The sequence below is a fragment of the Carassius carassius genome, chromosome 26 (assembly GCF_963082965.1).
Source record: "Carassius carassius chromosome 26, fCarCar2.1, whole genome shotgun sequence".
In the NCBI taxonomy this organism is placed as follows: domain Eukaryota; kingdom Metazoa; phylum Chordata; class Actinopteri; order Cypriniformes; family Cyprinidae; genus Carassius; species Carassius carassius.
Window position 1 is genome coordinate 15,514,769 of NC_081780.1, and position 16,267 is coordinate 15,531,035.

Consider the following 16,267-nt stretch of genomic DNA (forward strand, 5'->3'; position numbering starts at 1 on the left):
ATGGTGTACAGAACATGAACGAGCACAGCTACAAATCAAATAAAACATTTGGAAGTATGGGTTTCATTTACTAATAACTGCATGGATTATTTGCATTTATATGCACAGGGGATCTCTGAAAATTTCTTTGTGATTCACAACATGTCCATACATGCATAATTTGTTCTTGACCTCGTTCTAATGTTAATGAATTTAGAGCATTCTGTAGTAATTTGCTCGCCAAAACCATCTCCATATGAGGGCTTTCCACACCACGTTTTACAGCCTTTCTTCTCTCGCAGCAAACATGATGACATTCTCTCATCTGAAATCCTTGAGCTATGGCAAGTGTCCTAGATTAAAGATTAACCAGTGTTATATGCATTTATATAGCGCTATATATATATATATATATATATATATATATATATATATATATATAGCTAGAGTATGTAATAATTGCAGGCATGTTAGGCAGTTGTTCCTACATTTTTACAAATTTTGAAAACATGCAGATTTCCAAGACAAATTTGTGAGTAAGTGAATTAGACCCAATGTTTTGTGGTCGCTATTAGAGAATATTTGCTTTCAGAATTCTGTAAATGGCCAGTCAGAATTAAGTATTCCAGAGAGCCAAGCTAATTTTATGCCACTTGTCATGCACAGTCCGGTTTTGCAATATTTGTGTTTTATCTTGATGCTGTTCTCCTCCCATTTATGGTTTCTTGACTTATTCTTTTATCCCAATATTCTGTCACAGTGTAATTCAAATTCTTTTCTGAGTTTATAGTCCCTCATTTAATAGTGTCATTCAGAAATGTGGAATGCATTTTTATGCCCGTTCTTATCATCTGTTTTAGTTGTAGGCTCAGCGTGTGCCTGGTTGGGGAGATAATGGTAATTGACAGTAACTGGAGCACTCTGTCATTTGGACATGAATCCTCATGTGAAATAGGAAGAACTTGGAAAGTGGCGCTTTCATTCATTTGTTCTTGGTAAGGACGGAATTACAATGGACCGGAAAGTTTAAAAGGTTGGGTGCTTTATAAAAATGCCTGGGAGGAAAAGCAGTTAAACAGTCTTCAAATGGACAGACTTTCCCTGTCTCTCATTTTCTGTCTTCTCATTAGATGAAGGGTTTGTCAAAGCAATATTGCCCTCGAGTGCACGGGTAGGGCAGAGTGGAAACGCCTGTCAAATCAAAGTTGGGAGATTGGACAGCCATTAATTTACCTCAGGCTGCTCTGTATGCTTCACTTTGATGTCCATAAACAACACCCTGGAGTTACATGACTGAAAAATGTCCAAGCATTCCCCAATTCGCAGTAACTGGTGTATGACATCCTGAGGGGAAGACTGAAGTGATGGAGGCATTCCTTTGATTCCCAAAACTGTTTTTCACTAGCGCACATTCTCTTTCATCAATGACTTTAAAGGGAGAATGAGCTCAAAACAATGCACTGGCTCAGTTTGTTTCACCTGAGATTTGTCTTATGCTTTCTGATGAAAATAGGCAGGGAGTCTCTTTTTAGGGATTTTGTAGCACTTTCTGTTTCCAGTGGCCGTTTTAAATCGCAATTTGAGCAGATGGTTCATGAATCTATTTTTCAAGATTTATATATCTGTAGTCTTGGCAATCAGACTGTATGAATGTTTGTGGCATCGAGGCACTTTGTTAGCGAGATGTATGCCTGTCTGGCTGTAATGTGAAGGTCAGGCTCCAATTTCATTTCCAGCTTCATCACAACACTGATTTTCAAGAAATCAAAGATCATGTTCCATTTTGCTGTAGAATGGTTAGAGTTAAGGTCCTTGCACACGGAGTCCGAAATGTTTGTATGCGTTTTTTCGTATTCGTCATCCTAAAATTTGTTACGCACAGAAAACTTGCACACTGAGTCCGATGCATATTAATTAATCAGCTGTAAAAAATTTTGCAAAATAGTACTAAATGGCGTCTTCAAGCAGTGAGGATGATTTTGTTGTCCTCTCGCTTCTTAAAAAGATAAAAAGAAAGGAAATATTGGGTCCATCCAAACCTGAGATATGGAAAGAGAGTTCCGCCTCCTTATTAAGGAGCAGCAGGATTATCACGGGCGATTCAAAGTTTACTTCAGGATGTCAGTGGCTCAGTTTGATGCTTTGCTAGCGATACTGGAGCGACATTAAAAAGAAGACCACCAATTTCTGTGAACCAATTGACCCTGAACAGATGGATATGTGTCCATACCTTAGACATCCTGACTGGCAGTATGCCTACGGTATGGACACACACATCCATTCTGGATGGCTCTGAATTGTCAAAACACCTCTCTAAATCCTTGCTATGGATGCAAAAAACACAGAAAATTTAACCCAATCTGAACCTAATCTTAATACTAGACCGTAAATTTATGGTGTCAAATTGCTGCCCAGGAAGCCGTCGGCTCCAATAGCTTGGACCTTGTTTTTCACTGACCTAACAGCAATGCTTCCTTTAGCAAGAACCACTAATTGGCACACACCAATTAGCGAATGTGTAAATTCATTAATCTTGCCACTAACTGTTGGGAAACATGGTGTTAGCATACAAAGAGCTCAGTGCATCCAAGCAGAGTAGATTCGCAGTGACTGAGCAAAACGCACTCACTTGCCGCTGTTCATCTTGCGTACGATCAGACTGTTATTAGATAGCGCTCTTGAGAAAGCATTTCATCTTATGTTAGCGATCTAAACCTCACCGTGAGTTAAAGAGAGCTGATCTGGGAATAGAAGCAATACTCAAAAGCATTCTTGTGAGCCACTTAGTCACAGCAGGACTCCATAATCATTAGTCATGGTGAATCCAATGAGACAATTGTTTACAGAGCAACAGAAGAACGACACTTAGCTAAGAGGCAGCTCTTTGCTGGTTCCAATTACCTCACAGCTAAAACAGCACTTGGTACAAGTTCCAAACAAGAGAGCCTCAGAAGAACTAGATGAGTTGTGAAAGTGGCTGTCGGCCCTTTAAGGGCATCTAGGCTATGATTAACAAGCACACCACCACCTGAAGTCAACGCATGTCATTGCAGGAAGCAACTGGGATTGGTTTGACTAACTCTACAAGACCGCCCCTCACTTGCCTAAAGAGGAAAACATGTCACTTGCCTTGACCGGAGCACTTCACCAAAGAGCACCTGAATAATTCACCTTGGATCCCAAAGCACATTGCAATCCACAACGAGATATTTACCCATTCAACCTTAGCCGCTGTCGCACACAATAAACGCCCCTCTGGGGTAATAACACTGAATTTGTGTCTACACTCCATTCTTCTTGCGACAGCCTTGACAGATCAAATAGAAGGGCAGATCTTTCACTCGTACAAAGTTAGCATCCAAAACACTTTCGAAGAACAACTTGCAGGTGGAATATCAATAGAGTTTTTTTGTTGTTTGCGATTCCAACCTCAGTTCAAATCTTCTGGGTCGGCCCACCGCATTCTCCCCATATTTTGATGGACAACACGTTTGGTGCAAGCCAATTTGTGTTTGAGTAGAAGTTGACGGTTTGTCATATAAAGTTACTTTTGTAGCCCGGTGTGGCCTTGTTGCTAGAACTGCTGTGGACCCAAGGATCACACAAATTAGCTCCTGTTGCACCTCGTGGGAAATCCCAGACCGACTCTACTTCAGACTGACTGATAGCTGATGGCTAAATTGGGTTGTCTGTCAAGCTGATTTCCACAATTAGTCTCAAGTCTGAGGATACAAAAAGCATACAGTATGTTGCTGAATGTTTAAAGTATATTGCTGGAGAAAACTCTTGATTCAGAAGGTCTATTCAGGAATACCATCTGCTTAATTGAAGCAATTAGTTGGATATCACATCGCATTAAATCCACCTGATGTCACTATGTGTCCTTTTTTTAAATTGTTAGAAAAAGTTGTAGTTTACGTGTTGATGTGTGGTGTGCTATTACTTTTGTGTTAATTGATATTACTACGTGATCAGAATTGGGATTTTTACTTGGTGGGTTATGAAATGGGTGAAACAAATCCAGCTGGCTATCTGAACAGATTTTAAAACACTAGCTATACTTGCCAGCTATGTAAATGGTTTCAAAGAAAAAAACTGGGCTTCATACACTGACTGAGGATCATACCACATCACTACTAGAGGAGCATGTAAAGGAGCGCAGAAAAAATGTGGCGAAATGCCGCAATATTTACAACAACCAGCATAATAAAACATTGGCAGATACACATTTATCTTTTTTGGATGAAACTAAAAAACACTTTTAGCGCCAATCAGTGGTCATTTGACTTTGAATGTTTCGCAAAATGAAAAAGCAACTTGCAGAAATGTCGCCACAGGCACGTTTTTCCAAAGAGTGGGGATTTTGGCGGTTTTCAAATAAGCATAAATGCATTTTTTTATAAGTTATATGACCTTGTTGATGAGGAATGTATTAGGAAGTGATTATGAAAGTGCTAAAGGGAAATCCAAAAAGTAAGTGAATCAGGATTTGTTGCGAAGGCCAAATGAAAGTACATTAGAAAGTACATTAAAATGGACATTGTAGTCCATTTTATGCAATATAAAAAGGCATTAGTGCTTACATAACATTTTCTCCTTTAACTCACGCTGACTTTCAGTTAATGATGTGTTACATTATATGGGCTGCTTATATTTAGCTAGCAGATGTTTTTGCTGTAGGGCTACAGAATGAAATGAATTCCATTTACATTATCAATCTTCATTTTTATGTATCTTCATACAAATGATGTGTCATTATTAAAACCAGAAAACATTAATACCATCATGCACGGCAATTTAATCTTCATAATGCAGAAGTTATTGGACATATAGCCCTCATTTGGCCAAGATAAAAAGACGATCCGTTCAACTCTCCACATATTCATCATCTAACTTTTAAGGTTAGTCGAGGTCTGTAATGTCACCCATCTGTCACCATTATATATGGCCAAATCAGTCACATTAGGGTTGTTCCTGAGGTGGACGTGGTGGAAAATGTTTTTTCCCTCTCCAGGCAGAGAGGATATTAAAAACTAAACAGGTTGAAAGAACCGCAGAAGATCACAATGAATCATATGGACAGAATTCGGCCTGCAGTGATTACAGTTCATTTTACCCTCGCTTTAAGATTGTTTCCCATCATGCAACAGAAAATGTGGATGCATTAATGCACTCAGTCCTACAGTGACAAACATATGCTACACACCGTAGATAATGAACCCACACAACAGGCTTGTTTATTAATGCCCAGCTACGTCTAAGGGAAATGTCTTTTTTTTCCATCCTTGTTTACAGTTTCAGTTACATTATATTGACTACTTATTAATATGAATGCTGACAGGACATCTAATTTTAAAGCCATGGCCTAATGGGACCACTCATGTATATACAATGTATTTTCAACAAGCAAACCGAAAACGAAATTTAATCTGTCCTGTATAGCTCCTGGGTGTTATTAAACTAACCTTCTCTGTGTAATTGTAACCCCCGAGGACCTTTTGTAAAGCATGAATTCAAAGCTCTTTTCAGCTGCGTAAGCTCTGATTAAAAACCTGCGCCTAGTAAAATCCATCCCCCCCACCCCCAAGTTTTTCTTCTGTTAGTTCAATCAAGTGCATCATGACTGAGCAGCTATTAAAGGACATGTGGAGCCAAGATTTTATAACAGTTTTAAAGGAAAAGTTCACCTGAATTTCATCAGTGGAACAGAAATTAGTAGAAATTTTGAAGAACTTTCATGCTACTCTTTTCCATACAATGAAAGTGGATGCCACTGAGCACCACAAAAGTACAATAACAGTATTAAGTATTACTACACTGTTCCAGAACAGCTCAACCCATATATTCAGATGTGTGCAACGCATTTTATGGAGGACGAGGACTGTTTCCTGAGAGAGTAGCCTACAATGCCTGTGTCTATTTCTATAAAGTGGGGCAATTCCAACTTTGCAAGGACAGTCTGGCGCTTCTGACTCACAGCCTGTAAGTTTATGTTTTCATATGTAAAGGATTTCCCACTGATGATTCAAACGCGAGTTTTGAGCAGTGTACGTTAGAGTAGAGTTTGTTTTTCGTTTCTTTGATCACAAACGCAGACATGGTTTTATGTTTACACAGCGCAATATGCAACGCAACACGTAAAAAGACAGTATAAGTCCTTATAATCATTAATTATGTCCCTACTGTATGCTACAAAAGCCTTGTTTGTAATGGGTTTTATTGGGTTTGTCTTGTCGCACCAGGCCACACGGCATCACAGTATAGTAAGAGACCTTCAGCCAATCACAACGCACTGGATAGCTGCCCAATCAGCGTAAACCTCGACCTCGCGTTTCAGAATGATGAGCTTTGTAAAAATCAACACATTTCACAATGGCGGGGCATAGAGAAGAAAAAATAATCTAAAGTATGTGGAAAATAATGTTTTGAACCTTAAATCACATAAACACATTGCATTACACCAAATACACAAAATAATGTTCTTTTTAGCAACATCATACGACCCCTTTAAAAACAAGAACAATGTTTTCACAAAGAGGTGTGATAATAGATTCACACGACACTGAAAGTTAAAGAATGTAAATGAGATTTCGATTTTGGCTCTGTGAATGCATCTTGGTTTAATTACTTGTCATACTGGGAAATTTCTCGAGACTAATAATGTATTTCAAGAGACTAATTGAGTTCCATTCAAGCAGAGGGTCCTTCAGTTATAAATCAGGTAATAATTATCTCTGAGGTTACGGAGAACATGTCCTTTTTCAACATGTGAGGTAGCAGAAACCACAAAAGAGAAAAAGTAAACAAGAAATCCATCAGGCCCGTTGTACTTCTTTTTCTAGAATTAAGATGCTACAAGGCATAAAAGATTAATGACCAGCGGCGGAGGGGCTTCTGTTCTCTGAAAACAGGCCACAAATTCCCAAATGTAAGTCAACCAAATGAAAATCCTTTTCAAAGCTCTCCCTCTTTGGGTACAGGAAGCTTAAATCATTTTCTTTGAACTTGAAAGAAACCACATAAGTTTTGTGACTGACATTCAACAGTGCTTCAGTTTTGATTTGATCACTGACAGACTTCACTATTAAAGTCACTATTAACATTTCCATTCATCTCAATGTCATTTTCTCATTTATGCCGTCATCTTTGCATCTTTGACGGAAAAATTTTATAAATAGATAAATAAAACACAGCTTTAAGAGCCCTCATCATTAAAATATAATAAAATGTTTGACCCATGCACAATAAAACCAGGAAACCATATTAAGAAAGTAAACAGGCTAAATTTAATGCAATAATCTCTCTAATTCACACAAAAAATAGCTTTTAGTTATGTTAAATGTCAGTAAGTGTAATTTGTTATTTTATCATTTCATTTTTTTAATCAAACTAAGGCATGTGTTGTCTTTTACAGATCTTAACAAGAGTGCTGATGGCTCTCAGGTGCAATGAAGCTGCATTCTAAAGAGAATCAAGACGCCATGGGCTAGACACTAGCGTGAAGCATCTGGTAGGCAGGCAGATAACCGAGAGAATATTAAAAGAGTGGAACAAACAAGCTTATAGCTTCATACTGGCGTAATAAAATGCTCAGGAAACTTGGAAAGGGGATCAGCTGTCCATGACATTTGCTCGGTCTTGCCAGCCGTGCATTCATATGGAAAGTACATTTTTACCAGGGCGACCTCATGAAGTCTGGAGTATTTCTTTTATATGGCATGATTCGTCTACATTACGACATGATTTTGCTCTCATAATATAATTTTCTCAGTGATTCATAATGAAGCAGCGACAGGGTAAAGTAGATACTTTAAAATTTAAAATGCTGGTTGCATAGTGTCACCCCTAATTTTGAGGGAGGAATAATTTTGAATAAATGCAAATTAACACCAAAATGCAACGTTACTTCAAAGGGAAATTTGCAAAGCTCTCAGCAATGTTAGATGCAAAATGTCAACTTCCATTGTTTGTGACTGATGTCACATCAGGTTTGATCGTGATTTTCTGCTTTTATCTCCATGGAGCCATATTAATCATTAACTAGGTACCTGATGAGAATCACTTGTGCTCAATTTTACAGCAAATTTGTCACATAGTTAAAGCATTTTCTTCACAATGCTTCAACGATAATTACTCACGCCTAATTAGAGGTACCGTTAATCAAAATGCCCAAATTATGAATATTTTCTCCCTCAAAGCACGGAATTTATGAAGTATGCATAATCATTAAGCATATATTACAGGCCATGAGTAAATTAGTTATTCTTCTAATTAGAAAATGCACTGGGCTCATTAGAGCTCTACGATGTCGAGGAGTTTCCATGAAACCGGAATCTAGAGTCATACATCCAACCAAAGAGGTTAACATGAATTATTTGTTAATATTGTGATGAATTACAAATCAATCCTCAAATCCTACTGAGCTGCAAATAAATAACTTATTTAAAACACATCTTTGGCCATTTGTGTTTGTGAGAAAACCTCCTCATTCACCACAACAAAGTCTATTATCTGTTTAAGATGGACAATTTTACCTGGTATTTGTCTTATTTTTGTTTATGCTTATCAGAGAATAATCATTAGCTTAGCAACATGCTAACAGCAGACTATTGGAATCAGTTATTCACAATCCTCAAAAACATTAGTCTAAAACATCCCAAATCAGTTCCTTCTGGAAAGCCTGATCCTGCATGATCAGCAATGCAACTGACACATTCAAGGCCCAGAAAGGTAGTAAGAACATTATTAAAATAGTCCATGTGACATCAGTGGTTCAACCTTAATTAAAACAAAGATATTGTTGAATAAAGTCTTTATTTAGTTTTCTTTGCACACAAAAAGTATTCTTCTATAAGAATATTTCTTATAATATTGGATCTATAGAAGAATATTAGACCTATTTATAAGGTCTAAAGCGGATTATCAAAATACAGTGTTAGCAAGAATTATTTTATATATTCTCAAGCTACTCAGTAGCCGTGCAACATTCAGGATTTATTCTAGACTGCATTCTGCTGGGCTAAAATGGTTGAGGGGGGGGGAGATGTGAAAGAAAGGTGGTGTTGCGTTTCAGTGGTGTGCTTTTATATCTGAGGGAACTCTGCAGCTGAAGGTTAAATCCTTGTTTGAAAAGATGTCAACGGGCCACAAGAGCAGGATATTGTTTCTGTCTCTAGCATTACTTGCTCCTTGATACAGGCTGCATATCATATATTTGCTCACCTGCGTCACTGATATGGTTTCAAACCGAACAATTTCCACTCAGCCGGCAGAGTCGGTTAGGTATATTTTTTACTGTGATTGTGTATGTGGCTGACAGTAGAGATGGCTAGGATGTTTTTGCTTTAGTAAACGGCAGATGTTGGCTATGAATTATGTTGAGGTAAATGACCCATGAGGAGGAGAACATTTCTCGCTCTGTTTGCTGCGGGGCGAGACTGGACACTGGACAGACTGATTAGATTTTGAGGGATGGGGTGAAGAATAGCATCCTGATGAGTTTTGTTTTTGAAGATCTGGGTGAATCTGGGTTGCCAAGTATTGGCTTCTGGTTTTCACAAGTGTCAAGCATCAGTTTTAAAATTGATCTGCAAGGAGATTTAAGTATGCAGCGCGTAACGTATAAGTAAATCATGTTGCTGTTCAGCTTCAATCCCCACGACCAAGACCAGCTATAAATATTTATTACAGGCCATGCAATTATATTTTGCAAGATCTTTTTATATGAAATATAATGATATTATTTTAAATAAAATATATTGTAGGTCAATGGCATGATGCAATTATTTTTGTTGTTGTCTAGATCCATAAAAAATACACACCTCTTCTATCCTGAACATGATTTTAATTTAAAATTTTTTTTTATTGTTTTATAAAAATGTGAGATCATAATTAAGAAAAAAGCCATTTAAGGATAAAACTATTGAAAGGAAAATATTATTAAAGTACTTTTAATTTATTTCACTATTATTAACATTTATTTTACAATTATTTATTTTACCGCATTTATTTTACATTTACATTTTATATATATAAAAAAAGAATCAGTGGAGCATTTGTGAAAATAGTCATGTGGCCTCATTTGGTGCAACTAACATGGAAGAATTAAAATAGAAAATAATAATCAAAGAGAGGAACCCTGGTTAATTTAAAAATACTTTTATTTTTTATTTATAAAATGTCATGTGGTACAACCATCTAAACCAAATGATATGCATTATTTAATAATTCATTACATTTGTAAAAATTTAATTAAACCAATTCTAAAAATAATGACTATAATATTCACACTCATGTGTATACAAGCTGTAATATATATATATATATATATATATATATATAAGGGGTGTAACGGTACGTGTATTCGTACCGGACTGTTTCGTTACAGGGCTTTCGGTACGGTGCACGTGTGCCCCGAATAACCGAATGCAATATTTTGTGTGCAGAACATAGGTACATTTTCGTGTTTCCACACGAACATATTAAGTGGCGGAAGTCTCTGCGTTCAGCACAAATCCTGCCCTGCAGCTGATTCTAAAATTTTCAAAAGGCATCACGCAAGTGTGAACATCACTACAACTAGGAAAAAAACGACCGTAATTCAAATGCAGCTGCCGTCGGCATTTAAACAGACCTTTGCTCTTAATTCCGATCGGGCCAACGCAATAACGAAATCTGAGCAGGTCTAAAAACTGAAATTGTTGTTGCTGCACTTTACACTTTGGAAAAGTTATATATACCGTAATTCCTCAAATAAAAGCCGGGGCCTTTATTTACCTGAACTGCAGAAGGTAACAGGCTTTTATTTGAAGCCGGCTTTTATTAGAGGCAGGCCTTTATTTCTAATTCTGTCTGTTTGTCTGTCTAATTGTTTTAAATAACCCGTTTTAAATTAAAAGCGATAGCGTTCCAGTGGGCAGAGATCATAACATTAGCACAGAGTCAGTTCAGAATCAATCACTAAAAGAACAAGCTTGGTTCTCACGCGCTGCGTGTCAGTCTGCTTCACGCTGAATCACGCATGCGCAGTATCATCAGCTCCTTCACGAATTTATATTGGTTCACGAATCGGACGCGTCCGACAGAAATGGTTCTCGGTTCAGTGTACTGGTGATCCGAAAACCGATGCAACCGGTTCGTGATTCGAGAAAGAGAAACGCTCCGACAGTGGGCGTGTACGTTTGTTATCTGGCTCTGCTGCACAAATTTTCCCCGGCCTTTATTTGTCCGTGTTGACCACGCCCCCGGCCACTATAAGAGGCCCGGCATTTATTTGACTACCGGTTATTATTTAAGGAATTACGGTATATTTTAAATATGAGCAGGCCTACAAGCTGGGATTGGTAATGCTGCACTGTAATCATAGTTATTTATTTATATTTTTCATTATATTTTATTATGTGATATTGGTTTGAGACAGAGTATTTTATTTAGTGGAGAACTTTGCAGCAGTATTTTATTTCCTATTCTTTTTTTATTATATAAAGTTATATATTTTATTAAAACGTGTTTAAAAAAGTGTAAACAAATTGTTAAAAGAAGTTTATAGTAATAAACAACCTGCAGTTTAATGTTTGCATTTCTTTCCCTTACTGTACCGAAAATGAACCGAACCGTGGCTTTAAAACTTTAAAACGAGGTACGTACCGAACCGTGATTTTTGCATACTGTATATATATATATATATATATATATATATATATACACACACACACACACACACAAACCCAATTCCAAAAAAGTTGGGACACTGTAAAAATTGTGTATCATTTTGTGTATCATTTTAAGGGAAAAATAAGTTGATTTTAAATTGCCTGGCATCAACATATCTCAAAAAAGTTGGGACAAGGCCATGTTTGCCACTGTGTGGCATCCCCTCTTCTTTTTAGAACAGTCTGCAAACATCTAGGGACTGAGGAGACAAGTTGCTCAAGTTTAGGAATAGGAATGTTGTCCCATTCTTGTCTATTACAGGCTTCTAGTTGCTCAACTGTCTTAGGTCTTCTTTGTCGCATCTTCCTCTTTATGATTCGCCAAATGTTTTCTATGGATGAAAGATCTGGACAGCAGGCTGCCCATTTCAGTACCCAGATCCTTCTTCTACGCAGCCATGTTGTAATTGATGCAGTATGTGGTCTGGCATTGTCATGTTGGAAAAAATGCAAGGTCTTCCCTGAAAGAGACGACATCTGGATGGGAGCACATGTTGTTGTAGAACTTGGATATACCTTTCAGCATTGATGGTGCCTTTCCAGATGTGTAAGCTGCCCATGCCACACGCACTCATGCAACCCCATACCATCAGAGATGCAGGCTTCTGAACTGAGCGCTGATAACAACTTGGGTTGAACTTGTCGTCTTTAGTTTGGATGACATGGCGTCCAAGTTTTCCAAAAAGAACTTCAAATTGTGATCCGTCTGACCACAGAACTGTTTTCCAACAGAACAGAAACCACTTTGCCACAGTCCATTTTAAATGAGCCTTGGCCCAGAGAAAACACCTGTGCTTCTGGATCATGTTTAGATATGGCTTCTTTTTTGACCTATAGAGTTTTAACCAGCAACGGTGAATGGCATGGTGGATTGTGTTCACCGACAATGTTTCTGGAAGTATTCCTGAGCACATGTTGTGATTTCCATTACAGTAACATTCCTGTATGTGATGCAGTGCCATCTAAAGGCCCGAAGATCCCGGGCATCCAGTATGGTTTTCTGGCCTTGACCCTTACGCACAGAGATTGTTCCAGATTCTCTGAAACTTTGGATGATATTATGGACTGTAGATGATAATAACAATTAATCAATTAATGTTTTACTCACAATTTGTACAGTGTCCCAACTTTTTTGGAATCGGTTTATATATATATATATATATACAGTACAGACCAAAAGTTTGGACACACCTTCTCATTCAAAGAGTTTTCTTTATTTTCATGACTATGAAAATTGTAGATTCACACTGAAGGCATCAAAACTATGAATTAACACATGTGGAATTATACATGGAATTATATACATAACAAAAAAGTGTGAAACAACTGAAAGTAGCCACCTTTTGCTTTGATTACTGCTTTGCACATTCTTGGCATTCTCTTGATGAGCTTCAAGAGGTAGTCACCTGAAATGGTCTTCCAACAGTCTTGAAGGAGTTCCCTGAGAGATGCTTAGCACTTGTTGGCCCTTTTGCCTTCTGTCTGCGGTCCAGCTCACCCCTAAACCATCTCGATTGGGTTCAGGTCCGGTGACTGTGGAGGCCAGGTCATCTGGCGTAGCACCCCATCACTCTCCTTCTTGGTCAAATAGCCCTTGATGCCTTCAGTGTGACTCTACAATTATCATAGTCATGAAAATAAAGAAAACTCTTTGAATGAGAAGGTGTGTCCAAACTTTTGGTCTGTACTGTATATATATATATATATATATATATATATATATATATATATATATATATATATATATATATATACCTTTTTACTTGATGGTTACACTACATGACATTTTTAAAATCCTTAAATTTAAACTTGTTTCAAATAGGCACAATTTTCAAACCCATATGAAATCAATATAAATACAATAATTACATTATTACATTTGTGAATTTGGCACTTCTTGTCACCTTTAAATTATATATCTTATGTAGTCGTGCATGACACATGTACAGTATTGTCAGTGAGGGCCAAATTATCATTCTTACAATATATGTACAATGTAGTATGTATATAAAGAAGTTTACTAGCCAAATGGGGAGTATCTCTAAAGCTAACATTTCCTTGCATTTGGACTATGTCTGCAGCCTTCTTACATATATGCACACATACAGGCATAGAAAGATCTTGAAAGGGATATTCAAATAAAATGACATCATATTAACCTTTTGACTAGTAGTTGCTCTGAAGACAGCCCTGTCGGGAGAGCAGTTTGGGATTTCAAAGCAAAATGAACTATGACATGTCGAACATTTGGTGGAAGGGTCCCTGCGGCACTACAAGGCTATTCTAGAATAGATCTCAATTAGCTGCTTGGTAGCTTTTTTTCATGTGTCATTATCTGTGTCTATTATACTTGAAAATGAAACAGTGAGGCCGAGGGGAAGAGAGGAAGGCGAGACAAATGTAGAGGTGGAGCAGCAAATAACACATGGCCAAAAGCAGCGTATGGAAATCAGCACAGCACTACCTGAATTATCAAGGAAGAACGTTAGAAGTGATAGTTACTCACCCATAAACAGACTATCTTACGAACAATATTAACAAAACCCTTATGCATTCACATGCATAATAAATGTATTCTTCCTTAAAGCTAAAAGCAAAGCCGCAGATATCGTGACAACATAATGGTACTAAAAAAGGCCTTAAATGAAATGAAACAAATCTACACCAAGACTTAAACTGTAGTTTGAAGAAACCATGACTTACCTAAAGTACACTCTTTGTGCTCACCAAGGCTGCATTTATTGAACAATACAAAAATGTATTAATATAAAACTAATACAACTACTATTCCAGCCCTCCCATCCACCCCTCCTTCGTCCTTGGTTATCTCATTCAGCCCTGAGGGGGCTTTCGATCCTCCAGTGCCTGCTCCTCAAAAGTGCCCTCCAGTGCTGGCTCCTCGAAAGTGCCTTCAAGTGCCCACTCCTCAAAAATGCCTGCCCTCCCACCCACTCCAACCTCCTCCTCGTCATTTGCGGGACTGCCATCCTCCAGCATCGTCATGGTCAGAGTACCCCTCTACTCCACCACCTCAGCCTGTAGACCCAGTGGCTCCATGTCACCTGTCGAACAATCAGCTCCACCGTGCTCCCTCATCCCTCTGGCTCCAACTTGATTGGGCGTCACCCGCCATCACCTCTGGACTCCTCTCCTCTGGCTGCACCTCGTCGCTCTGTCCCACCGGCTCCGTTGGGCTCCATCCTCCTGCCAGCTCTATCTTGGTCATCTGTCACTCTGGCTCCACCGTGGATCTCCGGATCTCCGCCTCGGTCCCCAGAGCCATTGGCTCCACCCTGGTCCCCCTGGATCCTCGGCATCCCACCTGGCTTGTTGGCTCTCTGTTTCCGCCTTGGGCTCCTCTTCCAACTGCACCAACACCGTTGGGCGCCCCCCTTGGAGTCAGCAGCAATCCCTCCTCTGTGGCTCCTCCCACCATCCGCTCCACCGTGGGCCGCTGTTATTGCTGTGGCCTGGGTCCAGCTGGACTCCTCCTGCTCCAAGCCCCTCCTGTCTACTCTCTGGCTCCTCCCTACATCATCTCCTCTCTGGCTCCTCTCATCATCGTCTCCTCCCTGGTCTCCATCCATCGTCCTCCTCCCAGATTTCCATCCTCCTCCTGCGCCTCCTCCCATCTTCCCACTTATTATGGTGCGAGCACGCACCTTCCGGGAGGGGGCGATATGTCAGACTTTTGTACCTGTTGTGCCCCCGTAGTCTTTCCTGTGTCTCCTTATTTGATAATGTTTCTGTCCTCGTTTAGTTTAATTAGTCATCCCTTACACCTGTGTTTCTCCAATCATCCCCTGTATAAAAGTCCTAGGCTGTTTAGTTTGTCTAACTAAACAGTATACTTGTTGGATGTTCTGTGTTCCCATTGTGGATTATCCCTGTGATTCCTGGATTAAAGACTTTTGTTTGTACTCCACATTTCTCTCTCGTTCCTCCTTGAGTGAAGTGTGACAATCACATTATATTTTATGTAACTTTGTACTTTTGACTGAGTTCCAAGCAACTTTTATGATGGCTGTTGTTGTTTATCAAATATTGACAAAGAGCCTGCTGCTTTCCTCAGTGGACATTCAAACTAATATTTTATTGTGAAAATTACATTGAGCTAAAAAATGAATGTTGTATCAGATGCAGATAATCACACTCGCTTAGCCCATCTCTCTAACATAATACTCTCTTTCATAGATCTCTAGCAACCACCCAGAAATGCCACATAGCAACACACAGAAAATCACTAAAAACACCTTAGCATCTGCAAAGCAACACCCTGACAATCACCTACAACACCAAAACCCTAAACATACTGTAATAGAGACGAATTAATCTAGGAGCTTTTATGAAATTATAATCATCACATATCTGCTGTTAAATCTTCTAAATTGTATGAGTGACGTCATACAAATTCGTATGATTTACACAACTAATATGTAAAAATTGGTTGTGAGATAGCACTGGAACAGTGTAAACAAACTGATCACTTAATTTGGCAATCCTTAATTTTTATTTTGTTGTAGTATCTTCCTCTGTTTGTGCAATAGAAGCAAAACCAAACAACATTTAATGCACAG